Source organism: Rutidosis leptorrhynchoides, chromosome 6, assembly GCF_046630445.1.
Source record: "Rutidosis leptorrhynchoides isolate AG116_Rl617_1_P2 chromosome 6, CSIRO_AGI_Rlap_v1, whole genome shotgun sequence".
NCBI classification, from domain to species: Eukaryota; Viridiplantae; Streptophyta; class Magnoliopsida; order Asterales; family Asteraceae; genus Rutidosis; species Rutidosis leptorrhynchoides.
In genome coordinates, this window is record NC_092338.1 from 155,510,293 (window position 1) to 155,536,855 (window position 26,563).

Genomic DNA, 26,563 nt, shown 5'->3' on the forward strand with positions numbered 1-26,563 from the left:
GTTCATAAACATAACAGAAACGATTCAATGGTTTGATTTGTTTTAACAGAAACAAAAGAAAAAAATAATAAATATCTGCTGTTCGTTTTAAAAAAAATAATAAGAACTCCTAAATCGATTTTGAAATTAAGGATGTTTCAGCTCTTGATTATAACATGAAATATATTGTAAAACGTTCATTAAATCTATCTGAAACATCAATTGATCCTAAAAACTCCAATTGAGCTCGAATTTAACGATGAATAAGAACTTTGACTTTTAAAATTGAAACTTTGACCTCAAAATTGAGACTCGATATGTTAAATTGGCTTTTGAAAATATGCAGATAGTTTAAAGAAGAGATTCCTAACAAAATCACATTAACACATTTTGAATTAAGTTTGGAAATAGTGGGTTTTGAAAAATGAAACAAGAACAGGGCCGTAGGCCTTTGTTCTTCATTCCTTTATGATAATTTCGATTCAGTAGAGTTTGTTAATGGGTTCTGTAATTTGTAAGTGGTAAGTGAAGTCGTGTGGTAGCAGTTTATCAACTGAATTAGATTGGTTAATAGCAAAATCTGGTCGACAAAGAGATCAATCAAAAACAGAAGAATAAATAAAAAAAATTAAAAAAATGTACGATTCCCTAACTGAATTTTTTTCTAGTGATTAAACTTGGAATCAAATTGTACTAATTTTAGATCAAGAATAATTCACCTTTAGTTTAGATAATGACTGGAAATAGAAAATACGTAATTTTTTTCTTATATCTCTTTATATATATACCGTAATAATATATAATCTTTATATATATATATATATATATATATTTTAATTGTATTTTTTTTAAATATATATTAGTATACATAAATATATATATATATATATATATATATATATATATATATATCAGTGTTTTATATATCTATTTGTGTATGTTTAAATCTATTTATATATTTGATTAAATATAAACCATAAACTTTAATATTTATAATTTATAATAAAGTACTAATAATAACTATAATAAAATTATTAATAGGTATTTCGAAATAACACTAATAAAAATAGTAATAATAATAATAGTATCAATAATAATATTTGTATTAATAATAACTATATATAGTAGTGACATCATAAAATTGATAGTTTTAATAAGTTCACTAATAACAATTATAGTAAAACGATAATAATAATATGTTTATTAATACTAATAATAATTCTACTTTTCATAATATTGTTGATAATAATATTAATGACTTTGATAATATAATAACTTATATCAAATTTCATATTTAATATTTTTACATTTTATATATATTATAATATGCATACAATTAATAATTATGTATATTAATCCTATATATATGTGTATATATTTATATGTTTATATATTTCAACTACCTCATATTTAATCATGTTTTAAATATCAAGTTTACGTTTTCTTTCTAAATCACATACTAGTTTATTAATATATGTAATTCATAATATATATATATATATATATATATATATATATATATATATTTATATATACATTTCTATTTACGATTAATGGTTCGTGAATCATCGAGCATAGTCAAAGGGTATTTGATTACTTGAATATAGATTTCAAAACTTTCGAGACTCAACATTATAGATTTTGCTTATCGTATCGGAATCATAATAAGATTAAGTTTAAATTTGGTCAAAAATTCCCGGGTCGTCACAGTACTTACCCGTTAAAGAAATTTCGTCCCGAAATTTGAGTGAGGTAGTCATGGCTAACAATAAAAATATTTTCATGACGAATATGAGCTGATAAATAGAGTTTTATCATCACTGAGTAATATGGATAAAACAATTCGATTATTCGAAGAGCACGAATGAAGTTATCACCAAAGAGTGAAATGGGAAAGACAAGTTTCATCATAACTTTTGACTAGTCATGGTTGAATTTAGAAAATAAAGTGCGTCTTAACCTTTGACGTGGTCACGTTTGAATTTAGAAAATAAGGCGCGTCTTAACTTTTGACATTGCCTTGGTTGAAATCCGGAATTCAAGGGATTTAAAGAAAATCTTGAAGATCTATAAGATCTGATTCTTCGGGATTTATGGAAATTAAGATCTCTTTAATTAAATACGGTGATCTGCCCCGATTACTACGTCCGATATTTCCTTTATAAATTTACCTTTTCCGTTCCATTTATTTTCACCACTTCTATACACAATTTCCAAATTCAAAAGATTTATGAAAATGCTTAACCCTGTTCTGATTCTTGTTCTTATTCTAACTATTGTAACACCCCAGCTTAACATGACCACAATATTGTCCGCTTTGCCCGCAGGCGCACGGCTTTTTCTTGGCGACCACACACGAGAAGCACTTTCCCAGGAGGTCACCCATCCTGGTAGTGCTCTCGCCCGAGCACGCTTAACCACAACGTACTCGCACTTCTACTCAGCCTGTGATCCCAAAACGCGTTGTGTCATTTAAGCGTGAGTATTACTTTATAATCCCATGATCACTCATGTTCGTGGGCGATGTGGGATTTGCCTAGGGTGTTACATTCACCCCCCCTTAGGGACTCATCGTCATCGATGAGGTTTGCCCCACCACCCCCAATGGCACATGAGTGGCTCTGATACCATTCTGTAACACCCCAGCTTAACATGACCACAATATTGTCCGCTTTGCCCGCAGGCGCACGGCTTTTTCTTGGAGACCACACACGAGAAGCACTTTCCCAGGAGGTCACCCATCCTGGTAGTGCTCTCGCCTGAGCACGCTTAACCACAACGTACTCGCACTTCTACTCAGCCTGTGATCCCAAAACGCGTTGTATCATTTAAGCGTGAGTATTACTTTATAATCCCATGATCACTCATGTTCGTGGGCGATGTGGGATTTGCCTAGGGTGTTACAACTATCGCAATGATCGTTCTTCTTTTCCAACTCCCACCTGAAGAATCTGTTTATTTCTATTATGCTCTAGGGATTATTGTATTTATAATCCTCCCGTGTCTTTATATTGCTATACGTACTGATATCCACGGATTTGTAATTTCGGTGTTGTCATTGGGCTTTATATTTTCTCTTATATTTTGGATCTCTTTGCCTTTTTATTATCCTCCCGACCTCTAGTAAAGCGAGTAATGGTCCAGAATTCATAAGTATGGAATTTCGGATAAACATCATGTTCTAAATAAGAAAGAAGGTATTAGCACGATTTGATTTGTCGAATTATCAGAATCACTGAGTATAGAACTATCAAGAATATATATTTTTGATATGTTCAGAAGTTACGCAGAATGAAAGATTTATGTAACATGGCACGTGATGACGTTATGATCTGTGAATCATCACGTCTCATTCGAAACTCAGCATGACTTACTGTAATATAATCACGTTGATCAAGTGTCATTATATTATACTAACTCATGCATCAGTTCCCAACATTACTTCAATAACATTCATATTTTAATCTCGAAAGTTTACGGAATATAGAAACTAACAGTTTCTATATGATGTAACACTGATAGCACGAAGAGATTAATGATTTTAGATAAGAATAGTTATAAAAATATCTCCAGAAATATGGAGGATATTTATAATGAAAGATACGATGATATCTTGGAATTTCTAATATCGATGGATGATGAAGAAGATTTATCCGTAAGGGTTTAGATTCGGAAGCAAGGTATTCGCTAAAGATTTCATCAGAAACAGAATCATTTGAATTCTTTGAAGTCAAACTTATTCTTTGTGATTTGTTCACGGTTTCCTTCATAGTTTTGCATAATCCGCCTTTCGGTAATAGATTTTCTATTGAATGTTTCCAATATAATGATACACAGAAAGCACGAAGAGGTATATAATTTCGAACGAGAATATTTATGAAAATATCCTCAGAAATATCAAAGATATTGATGATGATATTTTGGAATTTCTAAGTTCAATGGTTGATGGAGAAAGATTTTCCGCAAGATTTTAACATGACTTCAGGGCAAGATATTTTCTAAAGATTTCAACGGATCCAGAATTATCTGGATTCTTTGAATATAGGGTATGGTCCTTGTATTTGTCCTTGGTCTCCTTCATAGTTAGCTCAATCCGTTTTTCAGTTCCAACTTTTCTGAGCTTTTCCAACATACTATTCTTTATCATTAAACTTCCGACGATTAAGGTCTCTTACGGTTGTCTACAGTTTCTACTGCTTCATTCAGCTTTTTCAACATTCAGAGTATTGATTTGTAGACTGTGTGCTGGTCAGAATTTCGGAATGAAAGACCCTAATTCTAAAAGATAAATGTTATACATATAACTGTTGATGTAGATATGCTGTGAGTTTTCAAAGTACTTATGCCGATTCCTCTACATTTACTGCTACCATATCTGAATCATTAGTTATCGATCCGAGGTGATTTCAAGAGAATTGTGTTTTTAGATGATTAAACGATGACGGTAATATGGTGGAATATAAAAAGTTCCCCGGTAATAATAAAAGAACATACATATAAGTCAAGGTGATAATAAGGCTGTTTCGAACAAAAAATTGAAGTTGATTTGCTGAAGCTGTGACAAAATTTGCTACCTTGAAAAGAATTACCAAGTTATTTTGGGTAATAATAACACTAAAGTAATTAGCACAGCTATGTGTTAAACGTTTACTCAGTTTCCGAGAGTTTCTCAGGTGCATAACTATATGCACAAATCTTTCCTTTAGTAGATGAAGTGCGGTTGATTCATCTTATCGATTGAGGTGTTTTCAAGAATTATGAAAGTTTGAATGCAGATTGGAATCGTCAAGGTACAATTAAGGTTTAAGATGAAATCAAGTGGCAACTTGAAGATATGTTTAGTTCCATATATTATATTCAATATTTTAATTCATTTTAATTGTCCAATGTTATTAGTCCACAGTCGATAGTCTATAGTTGACAGTCCAATAATTCGTATATAATTTAATATATAATATTTGAATTAATTAATACGTATCGTGACCCGTATACATGTCTCAGACTCGATCACAACTCAAATTATATATATTATTGTAGAATCAACCTCAACCCTGTATAGAGAACTCGTTCATTACTGCATATAGAGTGTCTATGGTTATTCCAAATAATATATATAAATGCGTCGATATGATATGTCAAAACCTTGTATACATGTCCCGATATTTAAAGTGCGTAAAAATAAATAACAGAAATTTAAATGACGAATAATAAGGTGCGTAAAGTAAATAACAGAAATTAAATGACGATAAATAAAATTGCGAGAATATAAATTGCGATAAATAATCTGCAATAAATAAATTGCGATAATTAAATGGTAATACGGAATTAACAGTTAGCTAGGAACAGTTAGCTAGGATTTTGTTAGCGTGGATTCTTAATAGAATTTCATATTGTTAATTAATCTGTTTCTAATCAATTTTTATTGTGTCCATTATTTCTTCGTTATGCCACTTGATGGATTCTGATAGATCAAAATCCAAATATGTAATTGGATGAATATGGTTATTCTGTGGTGAACGGATTTGTATATCGTTGGATGTAAGCAGGATAGTATATGACTTATTGAAACAGATTCGAAAAATGTACAATGTAACTTATTAATGTGAAATTTAAATAGTCCTCGGGTATTACCTACCCGTTAAAATATTTTCACCATTAACAGTTTGTACAAGAGAATTTTTAATTACAATCTTTATGAAAACATATATACATATATATTTTCTTCAGATGTATTCATGGATTTAATGAGTTAATATGATATTAAACTCATTTGCTTTTCGGTTGGAACTAGAATAAATAATCTCTAAAACTTTAGAGATTATATATTCGCCATGTCGAACGAAGATAAATGAGATAGAACGATACGTAGAACGAAGATCATACTCAAAGTATATATGATGATATTGAAGCATGGATTGTTGATGGTCCTGGTGCTGTTATTGATTGTACTGTTGGTGCCGGTGATGTTGCTGAAGCTGGTACATTTTGCACCATATTCTCCAAATTGATTATTCGAGTGCGAAGTTCGTTGACTTATTACTCCAGGATGATTGTCGGTCAGAACGAGCGGATGAATAAGGTTCAGAATTGTGGATAGAATATGATCTTGTCGAGTTACCCTGGAAATGGGACTAAAAATGGTGTCTCGAACAGGTTCGCAGGTAAACGCTTCAGGTTCATTGTCAAGAGGTGAATTCGGTTGGTGAAAAGGATAGTCTTCTTCGCGTCTCCATTGATTAAGTCGACTACGAACCCAGCAGATGAATTGGGGATGGCTGATTGATTGATTCATTCTGGTGACACTGCTTTCGAAGCTTAGGTGAAAATCCATATCGGAATAGCGGTCGGAATCCGAGGAATTCGAACTGGTTGAGGGATTCATCTCGTATGATCAGATGAAGGATTTTCGATAAGAAATAGATTATAGGATGTAGATTAGTACCCTGCAATACATAATTTACATATATGCATATATAATACTAAAATCCCATAAGTTACGGAGGAATCTACGGAAGTTGTCAGGCAAAGTTACAGTAACAGATACGCTAAGGTATGAAGTAGCAGATACGCTAAGATATGAATTTTGTCTATACACTATTTATGCAGTTAATGCAGTAAAACGTGTCTAGACTAAGAATGATAAGTAAGTGATTCTCTAAGAATGATAAGCAGGTAATTTTTGACACAAAATGATAAGCAAAACTTTTGACATGCAGACACGGTCGAAGTCCAGACTCACTAATGCATCCTAACGACTTATCAGTTAGACACACTAATGCAGACATGGTTCGCTAAGACCACCGTTCTGATACCAACTGTGAAGACCCATCCTAATCCATCCGGACGAAGTCCATATCGATTATAAACGATTCATAACAGTTGTTACATTGCGAGGTACTTGACCTCTATATGATACATTTTACAAACATTGCATTCGTTTTTGAAAATACAATCTTTCATTACATCGAAAGTTGACGGCATGCATACCATTTCATAATACATCTAACTATAATTGACTTAATAATAATCTTGATGAACTCGACGACTCGAATGCAACGTCTTTTTGAAATATGTCATGAATGACTCCAAGTAATATCCTTAAAATGAGCAAATGCACAGCGGAAGATTTCTTTCATACCTGAGAATAAACATGCTTTAAAGTGTCAACCAAAAGGTTGGTGAGTTCATTAGTTTAACATAAATAATCATTTCATAATTTTAGTAGACCACAAGATTTCATATTTCCATTTCTCATAAACATACGTCCCATACATAGAGACAAAAAAATCATTCATATGGATTGAACACCTGGTAACCGACATTCACAATATGTATATAAGAATATCCCCATCATTCTGGGATCCTCCTTCGGACATGATATAAATTTCGAAGTACTAAAGCATCTGGTACTTTGGATGGGGCTTGTTGGGCCCGATAGATCTATCTTTAGAGTTCGCGTCAATTAGGGTGTTTGTTCCCTAATTCTTAGATTACCAGACTTAATAAAAAGGGGCATATTCGATTTCGATCATTCAACCATATAATGCAGTTTCGATTACTTGTGTCTATTTCGTAAAACATTTATAAAAATTTCGCATGTATTCTCAGCCCAAAAATATAAAGGGTAAAAAGGCAAATGAAACTCACACATATAAATATTATAAAACAGTTAATAAAGCATTTGCATGTATTCTCAGCCCAAAACGTAAAGAGTAAAAGGGAGCAAATGAAACTCACATAATGTATTTTGTAGTAAAAATACATATGACAATATTGAACAATGCAGGGTTGGCCTCGGATTCACGAACCTATATCAATCATGTATATCTATTAATAAATATAACGGAAATCACATTCATCCATTTATTAATATATATTATTTATATATATTTGTAGTTATAGAGATTTTATACTAGATTCCATTTAAAACGTTTACTTATATTATATCTTAAATTATATATTATACTTATTTAATTTGTGTATATATTCAAAAATGTTTACATATTTATATAGTTATATTGACATATATATATATATATATATATATATATATATATATATATATATATATATATATATATATATATATATATATATATATATATATATATATATATATGTAGTATTTTAATAAAAATACCTAACATGTTATATATGAATATTTATATAAACTCTGTTAATTTGACTAAAAGGATACTTAAAATCTTAATAATATCTTTAAAACTTTTATTTTCATAAACGTAATTATTTTTAGTAATATTGATATAGATAATGCTGATAATGATAAAAATGATAGTTTTAATAACATGATAATTTTTGTAAATCTGATAATACTAATATTAATAAAAATGATACTATTAATTATAATTCTATTAATATGTATATTAATGATAGTTTTCAATAGTAAATCTCATAATAATGATAATATCTATAGTCTTTAATTAAATGAATAATTTAATAATATTAGTAATGAAAATAATAATTTCTGATATTAATACATAATACTTAATAATAGTAATTATAACAATCTTATTAGTAACGGTAATAATAATAATAACTATAAAATGATATTACTACTATTAATATACTTAAGTTAATCATAAGAGTTCTAATATTTATAAAATGATATTAATAGTAATCATAATCATAATGATGATAATAATACTTAAAATGATAAATTTAATAGTAATAATAGTATTAATAATATTTATAATAATGCTACTTAATATTAATACTAGTAATAATAATGATAATATTATTAGTAATAATAACAATTGTATTAATAATATTGGTATATGTATTTAGAATTAATCAATTTTAGTTACTAATAATAGCAATAATAATAATAAGAATAATAATAATGATAATAGTAATAACATTAATAATAATAATAGTTTTAGATTTGAGAACTACCTCAATTAAGGTTTTAAAAAAAAAACTGCTACACGCCAGGATCGAACCCGAGACCTCCCGCTCGCTACACACTCCCTTAACCATCTGAACCGTATTGTTTTTCTGTTTAAAACCGATCCCATATATTTATAATCTACTTCTGTTTATTTCTATGTCTTCTTCTTCCCAAGCACCCAGTCGATCAAAGACTAACTCAAACATGACCTAGTGAAATAAATTGCTTTAAGGGTTCATAAACATAACAGAAACGATTCAATGGTTTGATTTGTTTTAACAGAAACAAAAGAAAAAAATAATAAATATCTGCTGTTCGTTTTAAAAAAAAAATAAGAACTCCTAAATCGATTTTGAAATTAAGGATGTTTCAGCTCTTGATTATAACATGAAATATATTGTAAAACGTTCCTTAAATCTATCTGAAACATCAATTGATCCTAAAAACTCCAATTGAGCTCGAATTTAACGATGAACAAGAACTTTGACTTTTAAAATTGAAACTTTGACCTCAAAATTGAGACTCGATATGTTAAATTGGCTTTTAAAATTATGCAGATAGTTTAAAGAAGAGATTCCTAACAAAATCACATTAACACATTTTGAATTAAGTTTGGAAATCGTGGGTTTTGAAAAATGAAACAAGAACAGGGCCGTAGGCCTTTGTTCTTCATTCCTTTATGATAATTTCGATTCAGTAGAGTTTGTTAATGGGTTCTGTAATTTGTAAGTGGTAAGTGAAGTCGTGTGGTAGCAGTTTATCAACTGAATTGGATTGGTTAATAGCAAAATCTGGTCGACAAAGAGATCAATCAAAAACAGAAGAATAAATAAAAAAATTAAAAAAATGTACGATTCCCTAACTGAATTTGTTTCTAGTGATTAAACTTGGAATCAAATTGTACTAATTTTAGATCAAGAATAATTCACCTTTAGTTTAGATAATGACTGGAAACAGAAAATACGTAATTTTTTTTTCTTATATCTCTTTATATATATACCGTAATAATATATAATCTTTATATATATATATATATATATATTTTAATTATATTTTTTTTTTAAAATATATATTAGTATACATAAATATTTATATATATATATATCAGTATTTTATATATCTATTTGTGTATGTTTAAATCTATTTATATATTTGATTAAATATAAACCATAAACTTTAATATTTATAATTTATAATAAAGTACTAATAATAACTATAATAAAATTATTAATAGGTATTTCGAAATAACACTAATAAAAATAGTAATAATAATAATAGTATCAATAATAATATTTGTATTAATAATAACTATATATAGTAGTGACATCATAAAATTGATAGTTTTAATAAGTTCACTAATAACAATTATAGTAAAACGATAATAATAATATGTTTATTAATACTAATAATAATTCTACTTTTCATAATATTGTTGATAATAATATTAATGACTTTGATAATATAATAACTTATATCAAATTTCATATTTAATATTTTTACATTTTATATATATTATAATATGCATACAATTAATAATTATGTATATTAATCCTATATATATGTGTATATATTTATATGTTTATATATTTCAACTACCTCATATTTAATCATGTTTTAAATATCAAGTTTACGTTTTCTTACTAAATCACATACTAGTTTATTAATATATGTAATTCATAATATATAATTATTTGCCTATATATATATATATATATATATATATATATATATATATATATATATATATATATATATATATATATATATATATATATATATATATATATATCTATTTATATATACATTTCTATTTACGATTAATGGTTCGTGAATCGTCGAGCATAGTCAAAGGGTATTTGATTACTTGAATATAGATTTCAAAACTTTCGAGACTCAACATTATAGATTTTGCTTATCGTATCGGAATCATAATAAGATTAAGTTTAAATTTGGTCGAAAATTCCCGGGTCGTCACACAACTCATGAATGGTACTCTCATTTCCCACCGGTACTCGCATTTCCCGATAATGTTATGTCATGACGACGTAACACTACTCCCTTGATGAAGTCAGCGGACCCCGAAGGTCATGCTCTACCAATCTCAACACCGGATGAAGTCAGCGGACCCCGAAAGTCATGCTTCACCGATATAACACCACGCTCATGATGAAGTCAGCGGACCCCGAAAGTCATGCTTCACGAATCGATAACCATGATGAAGTCAGCGGACCCCTAAGGTCATGCTACACTAATCAACGCCCTTTTGTCCTCGAACAACGAGTAGCGTAACATCGCGCTCTGCTACGCTATAGTGAATCCTAACGGATACCACTAACCATTCACACAATCGAGCAAGAACCACATATATCGAACGTAAGCACAAAACAATAATTCTCTATAAGAGAATCCACCACGCACATCCCTTAACCGAGGGATTCCACCTTGGTTGCCATACCCGTCCATTATCTCTCAACGAGATTTACCACATTACCACCTTGGTGATAATTCAAATCCAAAATCATAGGTACAATTTTACCGAAATTGTACTCCACCACAAATCGACCAAATCTAGGTCCTGACACAAATTTCAGATCTACCATAAGCATTGTCCGAAATCTCACACTAAAACCTCCTCGTGCGGGAGTGTAACTCCCCCACTTGGAATTACGTTTCATAACCGCATCTCGTACACCCGTACAATGCTACCAAAGGTAGACTTTACCAACAATTGGGTTCACATGACCCATCACTACATCTCGCTCCAATCTTCAACACACGAAGGATTTCAACCAATCCTTAACACTTCGAACGAAAAGTGTACCGCAAATTACACAGCTCTACTCTCACAATCATCCAATTGCTATAGCCTGTCAAACTTCACCCAGTCACTCATGTAACTAAGGGTTTCACTTCGGTACCCTAAGTACAATGTAACCGCAATATAATCGGAGTCGAACACCACGCTAGTAGGTATAAAAGAGGCACCTAATGTCGCGTCACGTAGACTCCTTTACCAACATACATCGAGATCCAAAACACTCGATTTCTCGGGTTTCATCCCACCCGTCAAACCTCATGGTTCATCAACTTCAACACGAGAGCGAACACGCTCTAACATCCGAACACCAAAACTCATTTCTATGGCTTGGTAGAAACATTTCCCAAATACTAAGGAATGCTTGGTTACGCCAACTCTTACGCCCTTCGCCCAGCAATCAAAACGTCACCATAGGGTACTTCCATTAGGAACGTCACCCATATCAATAACATGCACAGCACCATGCATTTAACCAACTCAAACTCAACGACACACAATAAATAATCAAAGGACATATTTATTAAAACGAAACGTACCTTAACGTCTCCTTGCCTCACCCGTCCCCGCTAACTTAGGACATTCTGACTTACGATGTCCTTCTTCTTGGCAATTGAAGCACACCATGCCATCACTCTTTGGTACTGAACGTTCCCACGACTTGTGACCCCTCACGCCACAATTGTAACATCTAGCCGCACTAGAATCCGATATATTCGTTCGTGCACCACCCGTGCTCACACTCGGACCCTTAGTCCTCTTACTTGGAGCACCATACGAAACAACCCTTCTCTCACTTGAAGGTTCACCAACCTTTGATCGCAAATAAGACTCGAAACCTCTAGCCAAGGCGAATAACTTCGCAAATGATTTTGCTTGACCCCGGCTAATTTTACTCTTCAAGTCATCATTCAAGGTCCGATAGAAATCCCCCATCAACAAACGATCATTCCCCAAATACTCCGGGCAAAAACGAGCCTTCGCCATAAAGGTCATCTTGAGAGTATTCAAATCCATAGATCCTTGTCGCAAATTTCGCAACTCATTATGCAACTCCTACAAATCAGCTGAAGTTCGGAACTCCTCGAAGAATTCCTCCTTAAATTCGTCCCACGATAAAGCCATAAATGTTTCGCCACCGACAAGATCAATCATACCATCCAACCAATCCTTTGTCCTACCCCGCAAAAAACTAGTAGCGAGTCTCGTCTTCTTCTCGGGAGGGCATTCAATAGTGCAAAAACACCCTTCGACAGCCGAGATCCAAGTTGTGCTCACTAAAGAATCCGGTTTCCCGTCATACATCGGGGGTTTAGTCCTCATGAAGCTCTTAAGACAACGCTCCATTTCACCACTACTCCGAGATTCGGAATACTTCCTATCCATTTCTTCCCGAAACGCACTCATTTGCTCCGCAACGGCGGCCGCAACTCTAGCATTAAACTCCATGTCGTTCGACTCGATCCCATTTCCCGTCGCCATTCTAAGGAATGCAAAGTGATTAGATCACGAACGTATAAAGTTATGCACACAACACCGCCCCATCTTGCTAAACACTCATCGTACATCACTTGCTAGACACGATTTGCACCCGTAATAAGGTTTGCAAGTCCTTATTATGCACACACGCCATATCAACTCGTTAGTACAATGACCGCCTCGCTCGATGATATAACAAACACAAACAAAATTCTACGCGATATAAACACACGCGAGAATTATTATCACAACACAATAACATATTAATAATATCCACATTACTAATATAAATGTTAGTCCACCTACAACAAGGCACTAACTATAACCCATTCCGACCCGTAATCCTACAAGTCCCGCAACAATTTAGCACACACAAAAGTCTAAGTCTAGGCACCTATCTCAAGTCACCTAAATCCCTTAGACCGTGCTCTGATACCACTTGTAACGACCCAACCCATATTAAAACCGGCCCATAAATTTTTTTTCCTTTTAATACGCGTTAAATAATACTTTAGGTCCCATTACACAATTTCCAAAACATATTTGTTACCAAAGTAAGTTCAACGAACTTAAAACATACATTAATAATTTAAACTCCCTAATACAATGGTTCATTAATTAAATCGTAAACCGGTTATAATCATTATGACCCGACTAGTTACGTTTACACAAAACCGAGCATGGTGATTTGGGACTACGCTACCCAAATCCTAATCGAGTCCAAAAGCAAGATCTTCTAAAGCAACCTAGCCAAGATATCTAATCCCCATGCTTACCCGAGCCGCCATCACGCGAACCTATAAAAATATCAACAACGAGAGGGTAAGCTAACGCTTAGTGAGTGAAAATATACTACATACATATATATGCATAAAATGGACACGACACAATAATAATCAAATAGCGCATACCGAAGCATCAAGGTATAAGGCAAGCTAAACCTAGCATACCGTACGTTCACTAAGCACAAGCTAACAACACCAACAATATAGTAAGTTCGCAAACAACGTTGTGAACAATGCCAATAAGCTACAACCAGAAGGTTAGCTACATCATGTCAATACAACATTATACGTATACAATATATATATATATATATATATATATATATATATATATATATATATATATATATATATATATAACAACGCGTAAAACACCCAAGGTTAACCATAACGCTATGGTGCTACCGGCTCGTGGTTCACACCATACGCATTTGAGTCATACTCTTTTATAGTGCTACCGGCTCGTGGTTCACACTCCATGCTACCGGCACGTGGTTCACATCAATTATTTTATAGTGCTACCGGCACGTGGTTCACACTCGATGCTACCAGCACGTGGTTCACATCAATTATTTTATAGTGCTACCGGCTCGTGGTTCACACTTGATGCTACCGGCTCGTGGTTCACATCCTATCACACACACACATTATGGCACTACCGGCTCGATGGTTCATACCATAACATTCACAAATAAATACGCCATGTACACATACGTATAATTATTCCACTCACAATATTAACCCTTCCATTGGGGTTGTATAATCCACATCACACGCCCATGTGATAACGTACACACAAGGTGTACACCTCGTCAAAGGTGGTTAACCAAAACGCACAACCGTGCCAATTGGACCTATACACAAGTCCATCAATCCACCTATATGTGAAGTGAGCTCTATAACCGAGAACCACTTCACCCGACCCGCACCCATCCTACACATACATATGCATATAGGATATTAACACTCACCTTGTCACCTTGAAGAAGTGCTTCCAAGTAATCCGCAACTCGTCAATGGAAAGTACCTAATCCATTATCACAAATTCAACAACACACTTAGATTGGATCTACAAACCACCCAATTCGACACTTAGTGCAATTTCGACCCAAATGCACTTCCAAGGACAAACCGCGCCCAAACTACCCAATAATCACTAACACAAGTGATAATGGTCCTAATATGCCAATTAAACCCGAACACAAGTGTTAAACACTTATCGTTCTCAAAATTGCCCATAAACCCTAATTTTGACCCATAAGGTCAAAATCTCACCATTTACAAGTTTTGACACCAAAACATGTTTAACTCAGTTTTATACTTCAACTTAATCCATTTTAAGTTTACAACCCTCATCGAATCGACATTCGGGTCATAATCCTCAACAAACCCTAATTTTGACTCTAGTCAAAATTAGTCAACCACGAAAACCCTAAAAATCTCCAAAACACCAATAATCACTAATGCTAGTGATTGTACACCATTTATGAGTCTTAAATATGGTTAAATCATTAACCAACCCAAAACCTGCCTCTAACACTTACAAACCCGAATCTTGGTGTTAATCTCCAATTAACAACTAAATGGGTTCCATCTATGAATCATACAATCAAAAGCCCCTAATTTGAATGATGAACACAAAAATGAAATTCGGAGTTAGAGCTTACCACTAGTATCACCGTGTAGCTAAGAACGAGGAGAACAAACTTGTCAACTACGCCAAAGATCAAAACCCGCTTCTTCCTTTCCAAAATCCCACTTGAATCACTTGGGGAAATTGAGTTTCTTGAGAGAAAATGAAAAGAAAAGCAAAAAGAAAATAAGAAAATGAATGAGTGGATGAGGTTAAAACCCCAACTGGCTCAAAGGCGAAATGACCAAATTGCCCTTGATCCTTATTTAAAATCACAAGAATTCGGTACCAGTCTGCACTGTCTGCCGCGCCGCGGCCTAATTCGTCACGCCGCGACGATTGCCTTGAACTGGGATCATTTTTAATTGCACTTCTGGTCTGGATTTACTCGAAACGCCGCGCCGCGGCCCTCTTTGTCGCGCCGCGACACCATGCCTCTCCTGATTCATTTTTCTCGCGTACCACTTCAACACACGAATAAGTCTCGAACCTTTCATCCACTAGTCGTATGTACGCTTTACACCTATAAAACATGTACGGAGAAAAATGGGGTGTTACAATTTTGAGTAGTCCCATGATATTGTGGCCCATGTGCACAATCAACGTTACCATCCATATCTGGCCCAATAATGCTTTCTGATTGTGAAGGCCCACTATGCTTAGATCCATTTGCACAATCATCAAAACCATCCATACACGTCCCTTTTTTCTTCAAACTTGAATCACGCTCTAGATCACGCGTCTCTTTTTTACCAAAGGAGTCGGGAGGGCTGTTATTATTTTTGGAAATTGGTGAGTAATTATTGCGGATATCTTTGGACTCTGGAACAAACTCATCGTTATCCCCAAAAAGACCCCTGAACCCAAAGCAACACGACTCTCGATCTTCCATATCTTGATCCACCTTTCTATGAGATACGGTTGTCTTCTCCGGTGCTCCCTTACCGAAATCTGGATTTTTAAAGTCTTCAATCGGGTTACTATCTGTAACATAGTCTTCCTTTTCATCCAACGAGTTGTATTCTTCATCTGAATCAAAGGAGTAATCGTCGCTCCCAGACAATCCACTAGAGTCGATATAATCGAAGCTGAACTCTAAGTCATCACAACTGTCATCTTCATCCTTTATTTTTGATCTAAGGACAGGACAATCTTTCTTTTCTTCCTCAATGTTGACGAAATAAAATTTGGATTTATGTTTTATTTTGATAGAGTCGTTAACAATGTCAGGATTATGCAGTTTAACCAACACCCTGCCATACGTTAAGCTTTGATTTCCAGATAATGAACAGTTTTCCAGCATGTAAACAACACCCCACCATTCTGCAATAGAGGTGAACGTTTTTTTCGACCAGCATGGGATCGGAACACCACTTATCTTCAACCAGGATACTCGTCCTTCCGGCCAAAAATCCATGTCCCATCTATTGATTTTGGCAATCCAACGTCTTAGTGGGTGTTCCAACTCATTCACGATCTTGGACGTCATCTCTTCATTATCCAGAATGATTAACATATCTAAACCGCCCAATAGTTTTATTTGAATGTTATCAAATCCCTCTGCTTTGAAAATGTCATCAAAATTGGTTAGGATATCTCTACTTTTGGCTTCACATGTGATAGCATGTTGGAGTTGCATAGCGTTACACTCTTCTTCTTCAACTTCAATAATTTTTACATCTTTCTTCTCTTCACACGAATCTGCTTTCATACCTCCATAGCCTTTATCGTTAATGTCTCGCTTGTTGTTTAGGTTGTGTCTCAAATCTTCTTTCTTGGAGTTGAGCTTGAATCTCAAATCTTCCTTTTTATTAGAAACAACATCACTGAAACGTCGTCCGTCACGAACACCACTTTTATTGAACCTATCTCCCTCATGGAACCTCACATTAGGTTGGTTGCTAGGAACCTTATTTTCATTCAAAGGTTTTTTTTCCTGTTGCTTTGAAGATCTTGATTTGCACTCCATTAAACGAGATATTTTCCATATTTTTCAGCAGCACTACCTCATCTTTTACCTCTGCAAATCTTACAAAAGCGAAACGACGTCCATTGTGCAGCCGTTTACCAGCTACATAAACATCCCTAACTGCCCCATATGTTTTGAACTTTCTCCAAAGATCTGTAACTCTCCAATCGTCCGAGAAATTGAAAAACATGAACGATGTTAGACGGTTTCTCTTTAAGCTCTCGTAGTGGTTACCATAGTAGCCGTTGTATCTCCCTCATAGCCTTGTCGTGCCCGCTCTCTCAGCCTCTCTCTCTCTATCTCTCTCTCTCATCTGGTTGCTAGTCACTTTAGTTATTTAATCATACTACAATTACAATTATCTTTGATGATGTTTGGTAAAGAAAAAGTGCGAAATGATGATATAAACTAAAAAAAAAAAAAAGTTTAATTGAAATTTCAATTTAAATCAACGGTTTGCTTACTGTGATTTTTTATTTCAATTTAGGGGGTGTTTGGATTAGCGTTTTCAAAATTGATTGTGCGTTTTTGATAATCATAATCAGATAATCAGCTGTAGCAAAATGTGATTTTGATAATGAGTGTTTGGTTTTGATTATGCTGTTTGATATCGTATAATCAATTAATTAATTTCTTGAGTGTTTGGGAAAATCAGATTATTTGACAACTTAACATGTAAAATTACCAAAAAAGACATATTTTAAAATTATTAAACCATTCAAATTTAAAAAATAGACTGACATTTAAACATCAAACTATAGCACAAATGAAAAGCATAATGGATGAGATAATATGATTGAAGTAATCTCAAGGTAAATAGAAAAAGTATACGGAGTATGTATATACGGAGTAATTTCAAGATATGTTATTTATACTAAAATGATTAAATTAATATTACTATCTTATTGTATACGGAGTATATTATTAAAAGAAGATATCTAAACCTCGATAGACATAAACTAATAGTTTTAATATAAATACTATTGCTTGATACTGATAGTTTGTTAAATTACTTTTCATGGAGTAAGCTAAAAACAGACGGAATATAGTAGCCGCTAGATTTATAGTAATACTGTTATAAGGGTATTAAGGTAAAATAACTAGTTGGAACATATTTTGAGAAATCACGATTGTGCAGCAGTAACCCATCACTTGCTGTTTAATTTCCACGTTTTCTCACTTACAAAACGCAAATGATTAATTTTTTCAGCTTATTTACCAAACACCAAAAGTTGATTATTTGTGATTTCAAATCGCAATAATCAAATAATCAGTTTCAAATCGCTTAGTCAAACACCCCCTTACAATCATATTATATCAATAAGCAAATAAAATTTAAGGCAACTTATATTAAAAAGTAAATGTTTTATCTCAAATTTTTATTATAGGTAATATATATTTATTTTGACATTTAAAAGATTGTTGTATCAAACGTTAATCAAAAGAGGAGTATCGTTACTTTTAAATTAGAATTCCGTCAAAAAATTAATGATATTCCATTTTTGTAAGTAAATCATATGCAAGTCTAATTATTGACACTTATCTGAGGATATTAAAGACCTCGTGAATAATGATTCTTACGAACTTGATATTTACTTAATTTTCATTATGTTTGTAATATGATCGTAGAAGATTAACGGCACACGTATGTGCCAATTATCAAGCTTGCATATGTTCATTATCCTCAAGTAAGTACCAATGATCAGACTTGCTGATTTACTTAAAAAACTGAGTAGCGTTAGTTTTTTAACAGAGTTCTAACATAAAAGTAACGATAGTCCCGTTTTTATTAATATTTAATAAAACAATCCTTTAAACGTAAAATAAACATACATTACCTAAAATAAGAAATTGAGATAAAAAATTATCTTTTAGTAGAATTTGTCCTAAGGTTGTTTATTTCAAGTAATATTAAAAGTAACATATCTATATACTTATATATAAAAAGAGATTTATTTAGCTTAGTTGTCAACAAAACCATTTTTAAGGGGTTAATGACAAGTGAAATTTACACATGTCAAATTCTCAATGATTGTGATTAAAATCCATTAAATAAATTATTAATAACAATATTAGAGAATAAAGTAATAAAAAAATGAGAGCAATTTAGTATGGGTAATTAAGAGATTGTTGTAACTAACCAATTAGAAAAATATGTTTAATTATGGTAAAACACTTACGAAAAATATTCCGTATTGTGTCGTTATTCATTTATATGTCATTATTGTGAACCAAGATTGCTAGAGAAAAAAAATTATGTTTTTATGTAACTAATCTTCAAACAGATTTTGAGTAGCCGTGCAACGCACGGGCTCAAAAACTAGTATATATATATATATATATATATATATATATATATATATATATATATATATATATATATATATATAATAACATACTTTACCTAAAATAAGAAATTGAGATAAAAAAAAGTTATCTTTTAGTAGAATTTGCCCTAAGGTTGTTTATTTCAAGTAATATTAAAGGTAATATATATATATATATATATATATATATATATATATATATATATATATATATATATATATATATATATATATATATATATATATATATATATATATATATATATATAAACGGAGAATTTAAGTTGTATGATTTCAATTGGACCAATCCCTAAGAATTTAAAACTACCGTCGCCTGCCATTTTTTTCTTTTTCCGGCCACCAGCTTTGTGCAATAAAGTTTCAATTTGAGTCTTCAAACTGAATCTTAACCATTAGATTAAATTATACAATCAAATCAAATCTAACCCTTCATTTCACTCACGAAAAATAATGACTTATCTTTTTTAGAGATCTTTATGGAAAGACATAACTACCCTTACATATTTAATCAAATCAATACGGATCCTATTTTTTCTCACTTCTACAACAGACCATCCCCCATCACGTTGTTTCTTTTTCAAAATCCTAGAACTTCCATTAAAATAACCGCCTCCACATTTGTTCAGTGACAACTATCAGATCCATTTTCATCTTTGTCCAAACATTCGCTACAAGTTTTCGTTAATGATCGATTCTTTGATGATCGATTGCACCGTCTTAAGAGAGTCGATCGGATTGCCCCTCGATAGTCGATTTTACTACTCCGCGAATTTACCCTTCGTTACAGGTTTTCGCTAATGATAGGTTGTTTCCGCACGTAAATAGGTAATATATATATTTGAGGTTTTCATTAACTTTCTGTAACCCTAAATTCAATGAGATAATCGAGTGACGTGTAGAATTTGATTGTATAAGAAACAATTGTCAGCAACATCCAATCGCTTATATGAATCTCAACGACAATAAATCAACCAATCGCAGCTATGACTCATCCGTTAACGGTAAGTTTTAATTGGAGATCTTTTTTTTCTAATTAAGATTTTGTAGAATATTAGAATGGAATATTTTTGATCGATTAAGATCTATTGCAAGTTTAATTCACGTAAATCTATTGCAATAACTATTAAATCTATTGCTAGAAAATTGAAATTGGAAGGACTAACAGGGGAGTTAAAATATTTAATTTGAAATATAAAAACTGTATTCTTCAAAAATTATTGTTATGATTCTTAATTGTTGGCATATTTTAGTTAGTTTTGGGATATGAGCTTCGAAAGGAAGGTGCTCATGATTCTTTGAAGGATACAAGTGCATCAATGAAGGTTTTTCTTGCAATAATATATAGAATGGGAGTTATTAATATTACACCCTTGAATCATAATAAAGTGAGTTTGAAATTTTTTATATGTTTGCCTTCAATGTTTTTGTCAAGTCATTCTATTGTTGATTGGTTGTATATATGTATGGGCTTATAGGTGTATAAGTCATCCATTGCTGATATAATGTTGGTGCGCTGCTTGTGGTTAAACCTGAAGAGAAATCATCCATTGTTGGAGTAAATCACAAAAAGATTTGATTTTTATTTCTAGACAAATAGGTCGGTCTTGATAACTGTTATGGATATATTGTAACCCGAATTGATATGTGTAATGGTTTGTTGAAATTACCCTTTGACAATGCCGAAAGCTGTAACAATTCCAGTCTTGAGATGAAAATTATCCATGTCTCTTCAGATAATATACCGATAGGTTAAACCATACAATACACAGGTAACTACCGTGATTGCTGTTAAAACAGTTGGCCAGTACTTGTCAAGGTGCCAACAATGAGAAAAAACCTCAGCTTTTACAGATTCCAACTTTTCTTTGTTTATGTTTTTGTTTTTTTTGTTTGTGTGTCTGTCATCACCATGGCACCATATTCAGCTTCTGATTGTTGTTTCCGAACTTCTGTAGTCTTAAGATACTGAATTTCACATTTCCATCACGATATTGAATCAATTGTGGTTGGATTGTTCTGATTGTTTTGTATCTAATAATGTTATAGACAGATTTTTCTGTGCTATTTGTGTATGCAGTATCTTCTTTGATGACGACTGTTGGAGGTACTTGGAGCCATTGTGGTTGTACTCTCACAACCTGATAATGAAGTGGCTTCAATAATGAGAGTCGGAATAGCTCTATTGTATCCCATGCCATGGTAAATGGATCTAACTGAAATTTTCACATCAAATATTGCAATAATTATATTTACTATATTCAGTCATCATCGTTTTGGTCCCTTAAGATCTCAAGATTAAATTAGAGAATTTTCACTATTTAATTCATAGTATGAGGTTTATAAGGCCATATGGTATGTTGACATAGGAAACACGGGAGTTTGATCCTAATTCATTAAGCTTGACAAAAACCAAATACAATTTGCTTGATGAATGCTTAAATATATTTGTTTGAAATAGTGACTTGTGTGGACAACAAGTTAATAAGTTGTGCAAATATGGTGTTGGGAATCAACAACCTACATGTCTCACCTTTTTTATTTTTGAAAATTGTTAGTTTAATTTATAGTACGTATTACTTAATGGCATTGGTGGTAATTTACATTAACCTCTTTTGTTTGTAGACAGAGTCAAAATGCGAGAAAATAACATCATTAAGAAATTAGAAACTCCAAATGAGAAGCACAAAATATGTGAGGCTTTAGACCAGTTTACATACAATGCATGATGCTGGAAGTGTTTAATTTATAGTACGTATTACTTATTGGCTAGAAGACTTGTGTAAAAATTTGTGCCGGAATGTAAGACCTGAATGTTTCCTTGTACATATGCGTAAATAGGTTGCTTGATTTGTGTGTTTCATTTTATATAATTTAAAAGAAGAAGAAATCTGACCTGGGCATTTTGCGCGCCGCGCCGATGGTCTGTGACAGCTCACTTCCTTTTTATTAGATATTTAGAAGGGCTTTTTGGTAAAATCACATGGGACCCGAATTAAAGGCTCTAGATCAGTTAATGGAGCCTCATTTACTCCATTTTCATCTACTTCAACCTTATCACTTAAATTCTAGAGAGAGAGTAAGATCCTTGTGTGAGAAAACTCATTTTGGGGAAGAAGAAGAAGGGATCTTGCTTAAGCTCAAGTTTTAAAGTTGTTCCTCTACTTCCTAGCTACGTTTTGAGTGTGGTGGTATGTTCTAATTTTGTTTTCCCTAATTTAATTTTGTTTAAGGGTTAGGGTTTGGGTAAATGATGAACTTAAAACCCATTTGTTAGTGATTTGGGGGGTTTTGGGTGAATTTGGGTCATGAAGTCTCAAAGATGACTAACCTAGGGTTTTCAAGGTATTAATTGATGTTTATGAGCTTAAATTGGTTAGTTAATTACTAGAACACCTATATATAAGTAAATGGGTGTTGTGTGGGTTAGTGGATGACCCAAAATGGGTGTGTTGACTTTAAATTAGTCAAATGGGTAATAATGGACCTAAGTTGGTTAATGTATGTGTAAGATGCTTAAACTTTGTGTTAAAAAGTGTTTTAGGACCTAACTTGGCTAATGATTAGGGTTTTGGGGATGTTAACTCAAATATTAGGGTTAAGGGTGCAAATGGGTCGAAATTGCACCACGGCTCAAGATAACACTAGAATGGAGATTTAGTTGGTTGACCAACTTGTGTTTGTGATTAATATTATGCAAAATGTAATAGGTACGTTACTTTGAAGTTTTGCAAGCTCGGTTACTTTTCACAAGAGACTTTGAGTGAGTGGAGTAATTATACGTATGTGTTTATGGCGTGTTTATTTGTGGGTGTTATGGCATGAACCATCGAGCCGGTAGTGCCATAACATGTGTGTGATAAGATGTGAACCACGAGCCGGTACCATCGAGTGTGAACCACGAGCAGGTAGCACTATAAACTAAGATGTGAACCACGAGCCGGTAGTATCGAGTGTGAACCACGAGCCGGTAGCACTATAAACTAAGATGTGAACCACGAGCCGGTAGCATCGAGTGTGAACTACGAGCCGGTAGCACTATAAAAGAGTATGACTCAATTGCGTGTGAACCACGAGCCGGTAGCACCATAACGTTTATGGTTAACCATATTGAGATTGTTGATTGTTTAGCATATTGTTTATATATACATTGTGTTGAGTATATGCTAATGCGGTTTTGTGATAATGTACGACTTGTTAAGTGTTTTGGGTACGATGACATGCTAATTGAGTTACAAGTTCGTATGAGGTATTTGATGAAGGTGATTGCAAATAGATGGGTTATATATGTATGTGTAATTATTGCATTCACTAAGCTTTGCTTACCCTCTCGTTGTTTACCTTTTTATAGGTTCGGTTGTGGACAAGGGTAAGGGCATTATCTTGGAGTAGAGATCCCGCTTGGTTTAATTAGGGGACGCTTTTGGATGTTCTAGCTTTTGAAGTTTAACCAAGCCTTGGGTAGTTTAACCCCAAACACCATGTTCATAGTGTCGTTTGGAATTTAAACTAATTTGGTTGAAACTTATAACTTTTGTATTGAAACTTGTAATTTGGGTCGTGTGGACCCCGCTTCGTAAAACTTATTTTATGAATGGAACGTGTTAGTTTTACATATATGAATATGTGGTGAAAAGCGTTTTGTCTAATTATGTCGGGAAACGGCCAAACATTTTCGCATTTCAAGACTTTTTGGACAGCGGGCTGCCAGACACATTCTGCGTGCCGCGCAAGGTGCTGGCGCGCCGTGCCACCAGCTGAACAAACAAATTTTTTTTTTGTGATAATTTTTCGCGGGTTTGATTGAGGTTTGGTTTGGGTTGTTACACGGAAGTGTTTTTAATACTAAGATTTATGTTTTTAATTTTGTTTTGGTTTTAGGGTTTTAATTAGAATTTATATCAAGGTTTTTTATTGGGAAAAAAGCTTGAGTGATTGAAAAAGATGAAGTGGTAAAGAAGATGGATGAATAGACAGAAATACCCCTCACATTCATCGAACATGACATAACTTAACGAACATAACTTAACGAACATTTTTAACGGGAGTTACTGACAATCACCACCCACATTCATTTTGTAAATCATGCGGACCAACCACCTCGAAAAAAACTTACAGGGTCCAACTACTTCATACGATGTAAACCACATGGACCAACCGCGTGATTTTCTCTTTTTATAATTCATCATCATTTTCGATTCTTTTCTCGTATGCGAAAAGAATATTGTGTATCATATCATGTCATATAATTAAGTAAAGATACATATAACTTATTAATGTGAAATTCTGTTATGGATATTTTTTAAAAGATCCCGCGAATTCGCGGGTCTTTAACTAGTAATAATAATACTAAAATGATAATAATAATGATATTTTATAATAACAATATTATTTCTATTAAAAATGATAATTTTAATAAAAATGATAGTTTTGATAAAAATATTAATTTTTAGTAATAAAGATAATTTTAGTAATAACATCAAATGATAACAATTATAATAACCGTTTTAATAATAATATTAAAATTAACGATAATTCAGTTGACCATATCTTTTAATTCGTTCATAAAAACCACATGATTTCTAAATGAAAAGTTATTAATTTTTCGCCAGCTTTCCAACGACATGCATATCATATACCTTATCTCAGTAGCATATGTATCAAATTCGTGATTTATCATAAACTATCTAACGACGAAATTAAGCGTACAAGCATACATAATCATATATACTCGAGTACTAGACATGGATACACTATTTAATATATAAAAGATAAGATATGAATGCTCACGTATCAATATTGTGATTCAATATTGCAGGAAAGTACGTAGACGCAACGAAAATGATAAACGTTAGGTTGACCTCACGAGCAATACCCCCGAACAATACCCATAACCTCCATAGCTATAACCCATAATTTCCTTAGCTCTATCCCGATCGAAAAACTCATTTTGAAATAAAACGCTTATGACCTCGTCGTAATATTTTATGTATAATACTACTAATAATAATATTACTTAATAATACTAACACTAACAATAATAAGATTAGTATTAATAATCTTAATATTAATAATAATAATATTAATAATGTAACGACCCGGATTTTTCTGATCGTTTTACACTTATAAGATTAATATTTACATAAATTAAACCTTACCAACATGATAAGCAATCTAAATTGTTGAGACTTATGTTTTTGAAAAGAGTTTTACACAACGTTTGACCGTCCAATTTGACCGATGATATCACGAACTATATAACATACGATAATTATACGTTTGTGTATATATATATATTTTTATATATTTAACATGATCTAAGAATGTTTTAACATCTCATTGTGTACTAATAACAATGAGTTATAAGTATATTTTGAGACTACTAACTTAAGTTTTCAAAACGATAACTATATGTGACGTTCTTTGACTTAAATACTTAAAACTTATAATGCTTATACATGTATCGTATAGATATGTATTTTATCACTTTTAAAGGATTTATATACATAAAAAAATATAAGTATATTTACAAAAGATAGCTATATTTGAATCCTCGTTCCGTTTTCTCAAGATTTTTATACGTATATCTAGGGTATATGTACCCGTATCATACCCAGCTTCTATACGTATTTACTATTGGTATATACACA